This window comes from Nannospalax galili, unplaced genomic scaffold (assembly GCF_000622305.1).
Source record: "Nannospalax galili isolate Female #2095 unplaced genomic scaffold, S.galili_v1.0 scaffold796, whole genome shotgun sequence".
Classification (NCBI taxonomy): domain Eukaryota; kingdom Metazoa; phylum Chordata; class Mammalia; order Rodentia; family Spalacidae; genus Nannospalax; species Nannospalax galili.
The window spans coordinates 820,674-836,422 of NW_008337084.1; positions in this window are offsets into that span (position 1 = coordinate 820,674).

The window sequence follows — 15,749 nt, forward strand, 5'->3', positions numbered from 1 at the left end:
ATCTCTCCTTTCCTTCTTTTCTTTTTGTTCCTAACAGGAGGCAAAATCTGTGACTTCTATGACCTGTGGATTTCCTGACACAACCCTGGTCTGGCATTCTGAAAGCACGCACCTTCCAGACTTCTGCAGCTGGAGGAGCCCAGACTGCCCTACAGCCTGTGAGCACTGGCCTCCAGCTCCCCTTTGCTGAGCACTTTGTTAATTCCCAGATAAATGGAGCTAGCAGTTTTCTCCCGCCCTATACTTTGAATGCAGCGTGATCAGAAATCTCCAAAGACTTTTCTATATGACTTCCCATTTCACACCACAGATGGTTTAGATAAAAACTATTAGTTTCATTTATTCAAACAGCTTCATTTCACCAAAATGAGCCTATTTTTAGCATTTGCCTAAAGGTTTGTTTTCACATTTTGGTAGATGTAAAGGAGTTCTCAGGTTTTAATCATCATTCCTTCTACCCAACAAGCACTTGGGCTGGAGTGGAGTTGATGAACCCTCTAAAAGGGAATTACTCTTTGAAAATGGTACTAGAATTGCTGGGAAATTTTGATTTATGTATATTTTCTTGCAATCTTTGAGACTTTGCATTTCTCTGTGATGTTAGTTTTGCTCCTTGGAGCTTTAGCATGAGCAGTGCACATGGTCTGTCACGCATGGTGACGCCACCTCTCTATCTTGGCTTTATCATGATGTCATTACTTTGGAGAATATTTCCATTTGGACAATATGCCAAACTGGGAAGAGAATGGGGAAAAATGCTCTTCAGAGAATATATGTTTGAAGAAAGTACAAATAAGCAGCTCAAATCTTTACTCCAGGGTGTTACAAAGAGCTGTAAATGGCTCGCTTGATGTCACCTTGGGCTTAGTTCTTGTATTAGCACAAGAAGAAAGAAAAGTCTTCTGAGTTATTTAAAGTTGTTAACATAGCTGGTTGAAATATGCAAAAACAAACTCTAGTCAACTACATAGTAAGAACTATTGGATAGTGTGGAAACCTGACTGATTTCCCAAAACATAAAGGATGGGGTTACCCAACTTGACTTCCAACACCAGCTCCTCCTCCCTGCCTGCCTTCTGGTTATTTCTAGTTTTATTATCCCCAAAGGTATCATGTGCACCTGTGGACTCAATGCTGTGATGATGGAAAATCTACCCTCCACTTGTTATATCCCTTTCACTGATTCAGTAACCCTTAAGATTTTCATTTTCTCAGACTTTTTGGGGAGGTTTGTGGGGATTGAAAGAGGCTCTCAAAATGGATCACCAACTCCAGGCTGACTTCAAACTTGCAATCCTCTTGTCTCAGCCTCCAGACTGCTGAGATTACAGCCATGTACCACTATGCTCAAGTCCCTCAGGCAATTGAAAGGCACTGGGGACTGACTGATGTTATCTAAGATCAACATAGAACATGTCAGCATCCAAGCCTGACTTTGCTGGCCACTATCCATAAGATTATCTCTTTAATGATTTCTTTAAGCTCATCTAGCCATAAACATAGCCATGCATCCCCACTGTAATGGAAATTAGTTTACTTCTACCTACCGCTCATAGTTGTAGGGTACATGCCTATGTGCCTGACTCTGAAAGCGGTACAGAAGAATCACACACTAGCATTTCATTTCTCAAACATCAGTAGATTCCAGGCTCCATTCCCAGCTCAGGATCTGCAATTTCTTAGCTACTCTAGGACATTCCTATGGAGGTATCCATAGACTAATTAAATAAGGAGAGGTCAAGCTAACCTTGCCATCAACTTCAAAGATCCAGAGACTCGATGCACAGGGTTAATATCAACCTGAAGAATTATCTCCTGAAAATGAAAATATGCCCAGCTATTATTTTCTAAAACTCTTTACCTATTTGCCTTACATAGCAACATTTATAGCGCTAGATGCCTAGAACTATAGGGCATTGTAGCAATCCACTTTGTGACTGTCAACATGCAAGCATCTCTTTCATCTCTGTTTCCTCCTGAAGATACTAGGAAGGAAGAGGGAAGGAGAGAAGAGAGGGAAAATTAAACATAGCCTGCCTGAAAACCACAAACTTCCTAGAAATCTCCAACAGACTTGCACTTACATCTTTAGGGTTTCATGTGGTCATCCCTCACTGCCCACTGCTCCATCAATAAAAACCAGTGTTTTATTGGCAAGGAAGGCAGAGAAAAACCAGTAATTCCAATAAAACCAACAGCGTCCACCACACTGACTCCTGTGCATTCAGCAGGGCCTCTGCTACTGTGCCCTTACTGACTGCATTCTTGAAAACAACCACCGTTTTCCCTGATTATCAGTTCCATGTCTTGTATTTTTCTACTCATCCTTCCTGAATTCTCAGCTAGTCTTGAAAATCCTGAAACCCTCCCCCAACTGTCTTCCTTCCATCTTACCTATTCTAAATACTAAACCACGGTTCCATTGGCCACAAGTGATCAACACTGTTCTATGCCTCATAAACAGTTGACATGAAAATCTGCCTTGAAAAACTCACAACCTTCCAGTAGAGACTCCATTCTCTTCCCAAGCCTCTTCTTTGAAGAGTGGCATCTTGACCTATGCAGCCTCCCTGAGAGAGGGTTCTTTGTTTCATTCCCCATAAAAGCAAGAGCTTTGTGTAAATGCTAAATTCTGATTAGCTGCTAAATTTTCTGAACTACTATCCATCCATTCCTACCCCAGGGAATGGATGCCTTAGCACCACCCCTGGACACTGTCCTCTGGACTGTCACTGTTAGTGGTCCATGGGGCTTCCCCTCACTTTACAGACAACTCTTAGTCTGTTAGTTTTTTTTGAGACAGGCTGGCCTGGAACTCACTATGGAGACCAGGCTCACAGAGATCTACCTACCTCTGCCTCCAAGATGATGAAATTAAAGGCGTGCACTACCTTGCCAGGCTCTAATACAGGGGCTCTGTCATTAAAACTCTCACGGCTTCTCCCACATTCTCCCCTTGTTTATAGGAGGCTGATGGATACAACTACACAAAATTCAGCACCAATCCACATTACTTGGTGCTATGTCTCCATCATACACCCCCAATTTCTAAAATTTGATGACTAAATTCCTTGTCAATTGTGAATGCACAAGATTACAAGGTGCCACGTTTGTCACCATCCTTTTCCTTCCTTGTCCTTTCTGAAGACTTCTTCCCTCTCATTGAATTGAACATTCCTTTTTGAACATTTCCTCAACACTGTTTCTCTCTAGATTGAGAGTTCCTGGGGTTCTATGCAGCTTTGTGGTCATCCAGCACATTTAAACACAGTGCCAGGTGAACGTGTGTGCAGCAAATATCAAATGAATATTGCGTTCTGTTCTTCCAGTCCAACATCTCGCACACACAGACCATCCTCTACAGCTTAAAAAAACAGGAAGTCATCACCTGACGGAGTCCTTTACCAAAACCAATGGAGATAGCAAATTCTCTGTACAATCACAAGTAAGGGCTTCAGTCCTATTAAGAGAAGGTGTGGTTTGGCTTTGCTCTGTTTCCTGTTCTACAGACACATGCCACAGGAGAACTGCAAAGATAAACCAGGGCCCGAGAATAGAAGCTAGAAAGAGCCACATTGCTCAGCCAAAGGGTGGGGGGGGGGAGGCACTGATAATTCTAACTGGCAGGAGCTACTTTATACCAAAAGGGGCGATGAAGAGAGATGAAAAGGGGAAGGGCTGGTAGGACCAAAGCAATGTGAGAGTAGGCTGCTCTGAGCGAGATGGAGCGCCCATGTGGCATTCACATATGTTCTGGAAGGGCACCACGGCACACGTGTTCAAGGAGAAATAGAAAGAATGCCCATTGCACTGCTGTGTGTGATTCCTAAAACCAAAAACAGCCTGAATGTTCATTAGTAGGAAAGTGGATAAAATATAGCATTTTACATAATGCAGTACATTATAACCATTGAGGCATGGCCTGGAGACCAGGCATGATGGCGCATACCTACAATCCAAGCTCTCCAGAGGCGGAGTCAGGAGCATTGCAGATCTAAAGCCAGTCTGGACCCTATAGCAAGACTCTATCCCAAAGAAACCAAAATAAAACAAAAAAAGGAAATTCTCCAGCACTGTATGCATCAACGTTGAATTGTAAAAGATGAGTTAAATAATGTTATATGCACAATCATATCAGCTATGTAAACTTGAAAACATGCACTACAACAATAGGTACTGATTGTGGCTACATTCATAAGAGAAGTGTCAAAACAGGTATGAGGAAGACAAGGGCTGAGTTTCAGAGTGCAGCTTTCTCTATGGGAGAAGCAAGGACAACCAGAGAATTGTCTAGGACATCAGCGCTCTCTATGATGGTTCACTTTTTTAAAAAGATGTATCCACAGAGTGGGACTTGGTGGGTGAGGTGATTACTGCACAAACATGAGCATCTGCGTTTCTCTCACCACATAAAATCTGGGTGTAGTAACCCACTGAAGTACTGGGGTGGGCCAGAAGGAGAGAGTGGTAAGTCCCAGTGACTTGCTAGCCAGTTTAGCTGAAAGAGCGGATGCCAAGTTTAGTGAGACACTGTCTCAAAATTAAGATGGAGAGCAATATAAGAAAATACCTGACGTCAACATCTGGCCTCCACATGCACACAAACGGGTATATACACATGTTTATGCTACACACACATACACACACACACACAGAGGCACAGATAGGAGTAAGTTAAGAGGACTTAATGTGTCCATAAGATTGGTGGTGAGTACATTGATCTTCATTTTATTACTACGTACTGTTAGCTATATTTTTAAAATATTCTACATTTTTAACTTTCTCAATTTTAAGCCAAAATGCAAGATAACCCAAGAACATTCAAGTCCAGTAGCATTACACCTGGAACAGTTTCCAGTTTTAACTAAATGCTTAGCTTTCTTCTAGTTTTTATCCCCACTACATTGACCATGTTTTAATGAAGATACTTTGTATCCACAAGAATTTGTATGTGTAATTTTTGTAGATACCATGGAAATAACTCGGTTACAATCTGAGTCAGCACAAGGGGAAAGATGGGCAACTTAACAAAAGCACTAAGATAATAAAAAAAAAATCAACTCACGTTCAGTTTGGGACTGAAATGCGAGGTGTCCAAGAATTTTGAGGACCAAGCACTTATGGCCAAGAATGCAGAGGAAGCCCAGGAAGACCTTCAGATTCCCACAGGACACGGAAGTGGACTTTGAGTACAACCTACCAGGTCCCCAGAAACACTTGAGATCTCCTACGCTGCAGACGCACTGTTGTCTTACTGTGATTCATAAGAGAAAACCCCCAAATAGTTAAGCAAACATCTAATTGTGGCTTTGATAAGCAAGGCCTCCTCTTTTTCCTTACTACTCTATGATGGTATTAAATTTCCCCCTCATATACTGTGACTGAGCTGAAGAAAAAAATTATGGGAAAATTTCCAGACTATCATTTTTATAACTTAAGAAAAACTGTATTCTCACTCCAGCAATCCTTGTTATGTGCCTCACAGCATCCTGGATGGGAGAAAGACTCATCCTCCCAACCACATGGCAGGAAGACGCTAAACAATTATCAAAAAAGGTGGAAAGGCCTTGAACATCTTGTTCGAAAATTCCACACAATGATTCTTGGCTCTATTATTCTTTCTCTAAGCTGATTTTTTTCAAAGGCAGGCATTTGGAAAAAGATCATTTGAAACAGTAATATCACATCAAGTGAGAGAAAATATAAAAACCGACCTTTGACACCACTGCTAATACCTGGATGTGACTTGCCCTTAAGAGTCCTTATATTGGTGGGGTCTTTAAGAGGTAGGACCTTAAGAAAGGTCTTAAGTCATTGAGTGTGTGTGACAGCAGAAGTGAGTAAGGGTTCTAGGCACCAGTTCATTTGCAAGTCTTTCCCTAAAACTTGCTCTGGCCTCCTGTCAAGGAACGTGGTGGCTTCTTAGCCTGCATGGTCTTACCATGGGATGCATCTATCACAAGGTCTTTACAAGAGCTGATACCATTGTCCCAAGCCTCCTAAATGAAATAAACTTCTTTTTTTATATCCATACCCAGCCTTAGGTATTTTGATACAGTAAGAAAAAAATGGGCTGGTACACTAACTTAGGTACCTGTAGACACATTCACTCTATTCCTGAGGCTTTTCCCAATGTTGGGCCAGAGAAGAAAGTAGGTAGAGGGTGAAGTAAAACACATGAATTAAATGAAAGGTATATTTCCCATGTCATGTGATCATCTTAAGAACTAGATACTCTATTTATTTGTTCATTTGTTTATTTGTAGGGGGTGTGGTTTGGTTTTGGTTTTGCTTTGTTTTGTTTTATTTTGGCTTGGTTTTCTTGAGTACCCCAGCCTGGCCTTGAACTTGAAAAGTAGGCCAGGATGACATTGAACTTTTGATCTTCCTGCCTCCACCTTCCAAGCACTAGTATTACAGATGTGCACCACCTCCCCTAGCTTATGCAGTGCTGGGTGTCAAACCCAGGGCTTCAAGCATGCTAGCAGGCTCTCTACCAACTAAGCCAAAAAAAAAAAAAAAAGGGTCTGTCTTAAACATGGCTTCACCACATTGACTTCATCAGAAGTCACATTAGAATGGCGAATAACCACACATTCTGAGGCTTATGAAGATAAGAAGAGAAAGAAGGAAAAAAGACCTGAACATGTCCCTGAAAATAGAATTCCTAAAACTGGAATGGAAGTAATGTTGACTGAAATATCTTCACTTTGTCCAGCCCTGTGAGGTAAGAGTCCCCTGTGACTTCTGAATGGCCGCCCTGTTTAACTTGAGACTCTAACTCCTTATAAATCAGCCAGGTAAGTAATTCAGGGGAAGAGTAGCAACAGTTCAACAGTTCACTGATTCTTGCGGGGGGCGGGGGTCTTTCTTTCTTTTTCCCTTTGCCTTTTCCATTGCTTTTGTTTCCTCATGTGAGACGTCTGTTTAACTGGGAAGTCTATCTGACACAGCTGTGCAGGAATATGTTACCTGAAGACCATAACGCTGAAGATCATTTGTGTAGAAGAGTAGCGATTTCTGTTCAGTTCTGAACCTCAGCCAGGCCAGAGTAGTTACTGTGTGTTGTGCTGGGAGGGGCTTCCTGGCCTTTGGCTTGTGGTTTAGATCTATGTGTTCATTTGTCTGTTGGAATATTCTTTCTCTAATTGAGCTGTGTGTCTTTCACCTTTCAGTGAAAGCTCAAGAGATGTGTCATTCTCCCGCAGATGGCAATGTCAGCTTTTCCCTGCATCTCCTCTCTCCTCTTCCTCACCCTTCTTCTCCCCACGCCCTTCCCCTTCCCGGTCCTTCCTTCCTCCTTATCTCTCCCCTCACTTCATCAATCCCCCTTCTAAACACCTATACTTATCCCCACCAACACAGGCTACTCTCAGCCCTAGGAAGAGAGGCCTCTCCTCACAGGGAACACAGGGAATGCAGAGACTCTTGGCTGCATAAGACACTGAGAATAAAGGACAGATACAGGCTCAACCCTAAACAAGACATTTATACTCATGCCTTTAAGACTCAGGGAACATTGCCAAACATGGGGTGGAAAGGGCTGGAAGACAAGGAGAAATGTTGGGAAATGACATCTTCTAAGCATGATGCAGCCATGGGCAAGCATGAATTCATAGCAGCTATGCCTACTGTCACAGGACTCACATAATCTGGGCCCTCCTGAGTCAGCTGTGGATGAAGGGACTCACTGGACCTTACCACCTATTGATGATCTATTGGCAACTAATAGATTCTTGGAGAGGGGGCAGGCATAGTATCAAGTTATACAACTGACCACTGACTGATGAGCACACCAGGCTCCGATGGTTAGTTCCAAACTCTGGGTCACACAGATGGCCCTACTCTGTAGGACACTAAACAAAACAAAAACTAGTAAATATGGGAAAGAAATTGGTAAGGAAGGAGAGCTAGCAGAAGTAGAAAGAAAATAAGAGAGGTGGCAACAACCAGAATGCATTATGTACACATATGAAATTGTTAAAGAACAAAGTTCACTAATAAAAAAGGCACTTGAATTCAAAGACCGAGTTATTTATAATCTAGATCTAGAGTCCTGTGTGAATAAGAAGAGCGTACTACTAGCACACTGGAAAAGCAGAGTAAGTTGAACCATCTTGAATCACTCAGATGTACGCACACCCTACCTCTGAGCCACAGTCATTACCACCCCAGCTCATAGAGGCTCTCTAATTCCTCATCCTGAAATCAAATGGAAAGAACTCTACAACCTCAGAGGTTGATAACAAGCCCCTGGCAGACAAGGAAATGCCAAGTCAAGCACCAGGAAGTGAAGGCAGGATCTTTGCATACTTGAAAACAAATCCTAATAGCAGCCTGGTGTCAGCCCTCCTAACTCCAGTTTTTCCACACAGAGCAGCAAACAGTGCCCTAGTAATAGGTGACTCTGTGTGCCAAGGCCTCTGCCTCCTCTGAAAATCCTGCCTGTCTCTGGTCTAAGAGTTTATTACACTGTTCAATCTCACAAACTGCTTTCTGAGAGGTCATGCCTTCTTTGTCAGCCTGTGATGGCAGATACTCAGGCATCCAAGGCTGAGCACTTTGTGTCCTAGACACCTACACCTGGCAGACGATTCTTAAGTCATACACTTAAAACTATTTCAAAATCACCTTGTTGGTTTTGATTGTCAACAATTAAGTACAACCTAGAATCATCTGGGAAGAGAGTCTCGATGAGAGATTGTCTACTTTAAGTTGACCTGTGGGCATGTCTTTGAAAGATTATCTTGATTGGGTTGGATTGACAAGACCCATACACTCTGGCTTGCATCATTCCCTGGGCAGAAGACTCTAGATTGTATAAGAATGGAGAAATTGAGCTGAGCACTGGCATACACGTGTCAATCCATGATCTCAGATCTTAAGTGCAGATATGCTATGACCAATTGCTGGTTCCTTCCACCTTGACTTCCCTTCAGTAATGGATTGTGACATGGAATTGTGAGCTAATGAAAACTTTTCTCCCTTAAGTTGCTGTTGTCAGCAGATTTTATGTTGCATAGAACTGTCCTCCAACAGACAGACCATGGACAGATGCCATCTTCCAAAGCTCAGTTGCCCTTGCTTGCCTAGGACCATCACAGTTAAGTTTACTGACTGTTATGCTCCTCAAGAAAGGAAGGGCAGTGAGACTCAGCCACACCTCTCAAACAACCAGTTGCCCTAGTTTGACACGGGGAGGACGGGCTAAGCTCATATAAACTGAGGAAGCACAAGGGCAGCGCTCTCCCCATTTTGGGTAGCTGTGAGGAAGTCACCATCCACATTTGGATGAAGGCTTTCCAGTGCAGCCTTAGGGGGCAGCACCCACACTCCTGTCAATAAACTTTCATCCATTGCTCTGTAAGCAGGTCCAATAAGCCCACTGGTTTCCAAGACCATAGTTTAATGAAATTATACCTCAGTTTTTCAAAAGGTTCAAGGGAGAAGGGGACAATCATTGTTTACACCTCTTTAATAAGAATTTTAGCTACAATTTGTCACAGAAATGGAAAGGAAACTAAGACCCAACTCTTCTCCCCAGGCTTTAATTTGCCTCTGGACATCCACAAAGACCCACTAGTCCTGAGCATACTCAAAGAACACCCATGGGTAGATTAAGATCATGTAGACATTGAAATTCACGTAAATATATGATATATGGCATGCACACATGAGCACGCATGCACACACACACACTTTACATAGGAGAATTCTAATGCCCAAATCAATCAGGCAAATAGATCAGTAAATACATTAGTCAGTTTTCACCACTATACGGAACTAAATGAGATAGTTAATTTATAAAATGAAAAGGTTTATTTGGGTTCATAGTTCCAATCCATGATCAAGTGGTTCCATTGGCCCAGGCCACTGGCAGGGCAATTCATGACAGCCAGAATATATGGCACAGCAAAGTCTTTCAAATCACAAACCAGAGAATTAAGAGGAAGGAAGAAGGGTTGGACTTCCACAAGTCCCTTTGAGAGCATGACCCTGATGAGCTAAGGACCTCCCATGAGGCTCCACATTCTGAAGGTTCCACACCTCCACCCCTGTACATAGCACCCTCAAAACACTGCCTTGCCCCAGGTCTTGCCCACTCCTCAGAAGCCACTCATATCTGCCCCAGGCCCAGAGTTCTCCACCTGCAGTTGGAGGTGACCATGTGGGGTCATCCTTCAGCCCTTTCTTCCTCATCTTCCATCAGGAATGACACCCAGCATGCTCTCTAACCACATTCTTACAAGTGCATCCCCATGCTAAGGTCTGTTTCCTGGGAAACATGCCCTAAGATAATTCACTGTTCCTCTCCTTGGTTTCTTAGAGAAAAGAGCAAGTAATAATAAATTTTAAAAATGTGTTAAACACCTCTGTGGAGATGAATAAGGCAGGTCTCTTTCTGCAGTGACCTAATGAGACACTCAGTGGCAGACTCCAGCTGTGAAGACTCAGGACCGAGGATCACATCACTCTGGGGGAGGTAGGCTTTACCTTGCCAATGAGAACACAAATCATTGAACAGTTCAATAATGACTTCTTTTAAAGCTTTTTATATGTAAAGCCAGATTTTTAATTGCCTATTTTCCAAACATCTGACATGCATTGATCATCCTGGGCAGGAGACACTGTCCATGTGTTATCATTCACTTGCTCAATTGAAGAAGCCTACCAAATTGTCAATGGTCCCAAAGAGAAAGACCCTCTATGGAGCATAAGAAAGCCCCAGGGGCCTGGGAATACTGTTCAGTAGGTCAAGTGCTTGCCTTGCAATCACGAGAACTGATCCCTAAAATCTTTTAAAAATTAAATAAATAAAATAAAGCCTGGTACACTTGTAATCCCAGAGCTGGGGGAGGCAGAGACAGGTAGATCCCTGGGGCTTCCTGGTCAGCAACTCTGACTTATTTGGCAAATTTCAGGCAAGTGAAAAACCCCGTTTCAAAAAAAAAATCAACATGGGCATTTTCCTCTGGCCTCCACAGGCACATACATGCATGTGCATCCACACACGTGCATCAGCGTACACATGAACATGGACACAAATACAAAGAAAAAGGACACACAGAGACAGAGAGAGACAGACAGAGAGAGAGACAGAAAGAGACCCTGTGTTCTGATGGTACAATACTGTTGTGTATTGTTCCAGGACCCTAATCCAATGCACCTCTCTTCTCAAGACTTTGCTTCTAGCTCAGTTCTTTGGCCGAGTATGCAGCACAGGGAACTCCTTCTCATACCGACTTTTCTTCTTTCTACACAAAACTCTATAATGAATCTTGCTGGAGGGTTTCCCTTCAGCCTCTGGTTGGACAAAAGTTTCTCAGTTTGACAATAAGAATTCTCTAAAGCTGATCAATGAGAAAGGAAGTCCTCTGGACAAGCCAAAAAAATACCTTCAAGATGTAGTTTCTTATCACAAAGGCTTGTGAGCTCAAGGGCAGAAAGACACACACTATAGAATAATAGATGTTGAGTCTCTTTCTGAAATTACTCTGTGCACATAAATCCTTCCTTCTAAGTTATGAAGCATAGTACATTAGTGGTGAAATTGAAACTGGGTGTATGACATTCAAGGAACCAGAAATTAGTGTTTAAGATTTGCTACACAGTATCTGGTCTACCTTGAAGACCTCAAGGGAATATGAACAAGAGCTAAAGAGGTGAGGCATTAGCATGGACCCCTGTGAACCTGTCTCTGCAGATATGAAACCCTTTCCTCCCATTCACAAGCCAGAACCATTGAACTCCAGGCTGAACTACAAAGCAGTGGTTCTAAAGGAAGTCACCAGTCCCTCTCTGACTACTCAGGGTGCCCATGGTTGCTAGTCTCCCTCTAAAAGTGGCATAAGAATTAAAGACATCTTTTCCTTTTGTATTTAGTCCTTGTACCTAATTAATAATATGAAAGCAAACTAACTTCCAGTAGAAACATGTTGAAACATCCCCAAATACATGGAACCCAAGCATGTGATCTAAAGATATGTTCAGGAAAAGATCTTGGAACTTATATGTAGTCAAAACCTAGAATTCCAGAAATGGAAAGAGCAACCTGCTTTTTTGCAGCAAGACTTCCTCTGTGTGCCTACCTAGCCTCCTCTGCCTGTGCAGACACACTATTTCCTAAATGTCTCCACTCTGCAAATGGAGACCTTGAATCCCAAACTGACAGAAAGGAATAGATGCCTTTTGAGAAACAGATTGAACAAAATGGTCCAAAACTCCTAAGTGGCGAGGGCTGTGGAAGCTCACCTCCTCCCACCCTGAGCCAATGGGATGCAGCATTTCTGCCATCAGAAATTAGGGGAATTCCTGAACGCAGGTCAAGAATTGAAGACTATGGTCAGGATCCACCTGTAGTGTCAAGCCATTGGAAGCAGGGAGAACATTCTCTGAGGTTGGTCAATGTAGCAGGAGTTGAAAATAGCACTCTGGTGTGTCACTGAGCACCGAAACAATAATTAGAACACTAACCAGAAGAAATCAGGAGTTCCTTTTTATCAGTCTTTGTTTATGTTAAAACTTCTTGAGATTGAAAATGTAGCTCAGTTGGTAAAGTACTTTCCTAGCATGTGCAAAGCCCTGCACACATCCTAACAGCAAATGAACAGGGCTTAGTGATGCAGCTCTGGAATCCCAGCATTTGGGAGACAGACCAGGAAGACTGGGAGTTCAAAATCATTCTCAGTTGCATGACAAGTTCTAGGCTATACTGGGATATGAGTTCTGTCTCAGAAAGAAAGGAGAGAAGAGAGGGAGAGAGAGAGGGAGAGAGAGAGAGAGGAGAAAAAGAAAGAAAGAAAGAAAGAAAGAAAGAAAGAAAGAAAGAAAGAAAGAAAGAAAAGGAAAAAGAAGAGAAAACCTTCTATAGGGATTTGAACTTCTTCATGGTCATCCTATCCATCATTTGATTTCACTATAAGACAAACAGCACCAAAGGTATATTTTAAATACACATAAAACAAAATACCTGTGTGTATACACCACTAAGAAAGGACTGCTGGTGGCCCTGGTGTTCAGACACTGAATGCCCAGGCCACAGCGCTGGGCCATAGTGCTACTTACAGATCTAGCTTTCTAACTCAGCACCACACAGGGAGAAGCAGCTCATTTTCAGAAGCCTTGTTAGTGATGAGGAGCTCAGTTTCACTCCTATTTCTCAAGACCTGTGAGGTTTAGGTTTACAGTTATTAGAGTTTGTTGGCTACACCTTTCTTTTCTTTTGATGTTTAGCTTTCACTTGAATCCAATCTTGACAGTAACCCCAAGTAGGAAGGAGAGAGGATTATCAAAAAAAAACAAGAATCATGTGCGTGTCTCCTGTTCACACTCTAGGCATGCTGCCGGCTCTGGTGGTATCCCATTGCAAGTAGAACTTCCCTGTTTCATCCAGTTGACACCATTTACAAACTGTGGGCAGGAGATGGCTCTCTTTCAAGTCAGAGCTTCTCGTTGCATTGTGCTGTAGAGTCAAGTTGGTGGCACGTAAAAGATCTGTGTGACTTGGTAACAACTCTAGGGCAAATCTTATCGAAGGAGGGAAGTGAAAATGTCCACAGCACTGAGGAACAGGAAGCAGTGGAGGAAGCAGAAGCCCTGTCTGGGAAGGGGTTTCCCAGCGCTGCAGTCTCAGCAGCTGGATTTTCTACTACCCTGCACCAACGTCACTTTACGGCTCCACTCCACATTCTGAAAAGGACCGTTTTTAGAATCTCTATTCAACATAAATTATGTGGCATCTAAGTAATTTCTAATTTATGTTTTACTTTATCCTGTGACTTAGATTTAAGTCTAGTGTTGCAAGGGGCAAGGGCATGAGAACAAGAGGAGACCGTTTCTCTACGAGTAGTAAATTTACTGTTCCAGACAGGAGCTCTGAGTCTATCAGAGCCTCGTTGGGTATTGACAAGGTGTGGGAAGCAGCCTTGTGTGGTCATAATCCTGTCTTCACGAAGGGAGACAGAGGGGAAGCACGGGGTTTCTACACCTCAGGTCATCTGGGCATGCGGTGCCAAGAATAAGGAAAATCCAAAGCTTCTCTGTCCTTCTTTCTCCTTCATAAATCAGGGCAAATGGTAGCTTTCAGAGGGTGATGGGGGTCAGTCCACAGAGCTCTCACCATTTGCATGAAATAGAATTCTTCAGGGCCCACTCCCGTGTCAGAGCTGGTTGAAATTTATGACTAGAAATTTGATGTGGACTGAGGAAAGTGTAGCAGGGATGACTGTGAGTTCTGCTGTTGGAAGCCCAAGTGTTTCAGCACACAGCATCTATATCCTGAAGACTGCAGGTAAGTGAAAGGCAAACCGAGTCCTCAACTGGCCAAGGCACGGAGCCCCAAGCTCCACAGGTGACAAACGCTGATGTAGACAGAAGTGCTTGTCTCCGCCAATTTGTCTTCACACACCAGATGAGTGATGTGAGTGTCTGCAAGAATAAAGGGGTGGTCTACGATGTGCCTAACTCGGAAAGGGAAGGCGGACTGGAAAGGGGCTTGTTAGAAGGAAAAGGAGCCGGCTGGCTTCTTTTGTTTGAGGCTTCCAAGCAAGTGTTCTTGAGGTGGTGCATTTCAAACTACTCAGCCACAGAACGTGAGGATTGCTATAGCAGCAGGCTATTCCACTCAAAGAAAGACTAGAAGGTGCCAGATGGCGCTCCTATCAGTGCAGGTGTGTCACTCACAGCCTTTGCTACAAGGTACTGGCAAGGTGATCGCATGCTGAGCGTACACAGTCAAATCCAAGATCATTCTGGAAAGAGCATTGCCTGAGGGAAACATCTGTTCTCCCTGTGAGCTTCTTATCACCCAGGAGTACTTATCTACATACCACATGATTTTCCTTATGTCCAACATCACAGAGGAAGCAGCCAGTCCCGAACTGCCCCAAGAGCTGACTGGCAATTTCACTCACAGCCTAGTGCTCCCAAACATCTCAATTAGTGCCTTTGATAAAGGAACACAAACAGAAAGATAGAGTTTGAAATTTGAAAGACTTTCCTGGCATAAAAATAAAAAGCAATGTGAACCAGCCAGGAGTTTAATAAAGGTTCATTAAACTTATTTTCTTCCTGTTCCCTAATGACAGATTAATTTACTAGCCCCAGTACATAATGAGCACTATGTATATATATATATCCTCAGTCATCCCAATATCACTGTGCTTTACTTCAAACCACCCAGAGGTAGAATAAAGCTGCCAGCGATTTTCCCCTTCTGGGAACATCTAACCCATTGATATTGCTGCCCCACTTCCTCTCTGTATCTGGCAAGAAGATTTTTAATTGAAGGCAATTGTCTCCACCAATTTGTCCTTCTGGGGCTAGCATTCTTTCGAGAGACACACCAATGCATCTACACAGGCTTCTCTCTAGTTTTTCCTGTGCATTCAGCTAGAATCCATTGCCTGAGACACAACCGAGCACTAAGGACAAGGCAGAGAGCGCAGCTCACGAATTCTGTTTCGTTTTGTTTTGTTGCTGTCTGAACCAAGGTAGCCTTTGCCCTGACCTCATGATCTGATTTTAGAACTACACACTAGGTACCATAATGTCCACGTCAACTTCATGCATGCGTGCAATCCTAGTACTCAGGCAGAGTCTAAGGCAGAAGGATCTTGAGATCAAAGACAATCTAAGCTACATAAGAAGACCCTGTCTCCAAAACGAAACTAAAATAAACAGCCATGGTCCTTTTTTCTGGGGTAATATATGTTGAGACACATCTGTACAAGACAATCCTAGGGAACCAT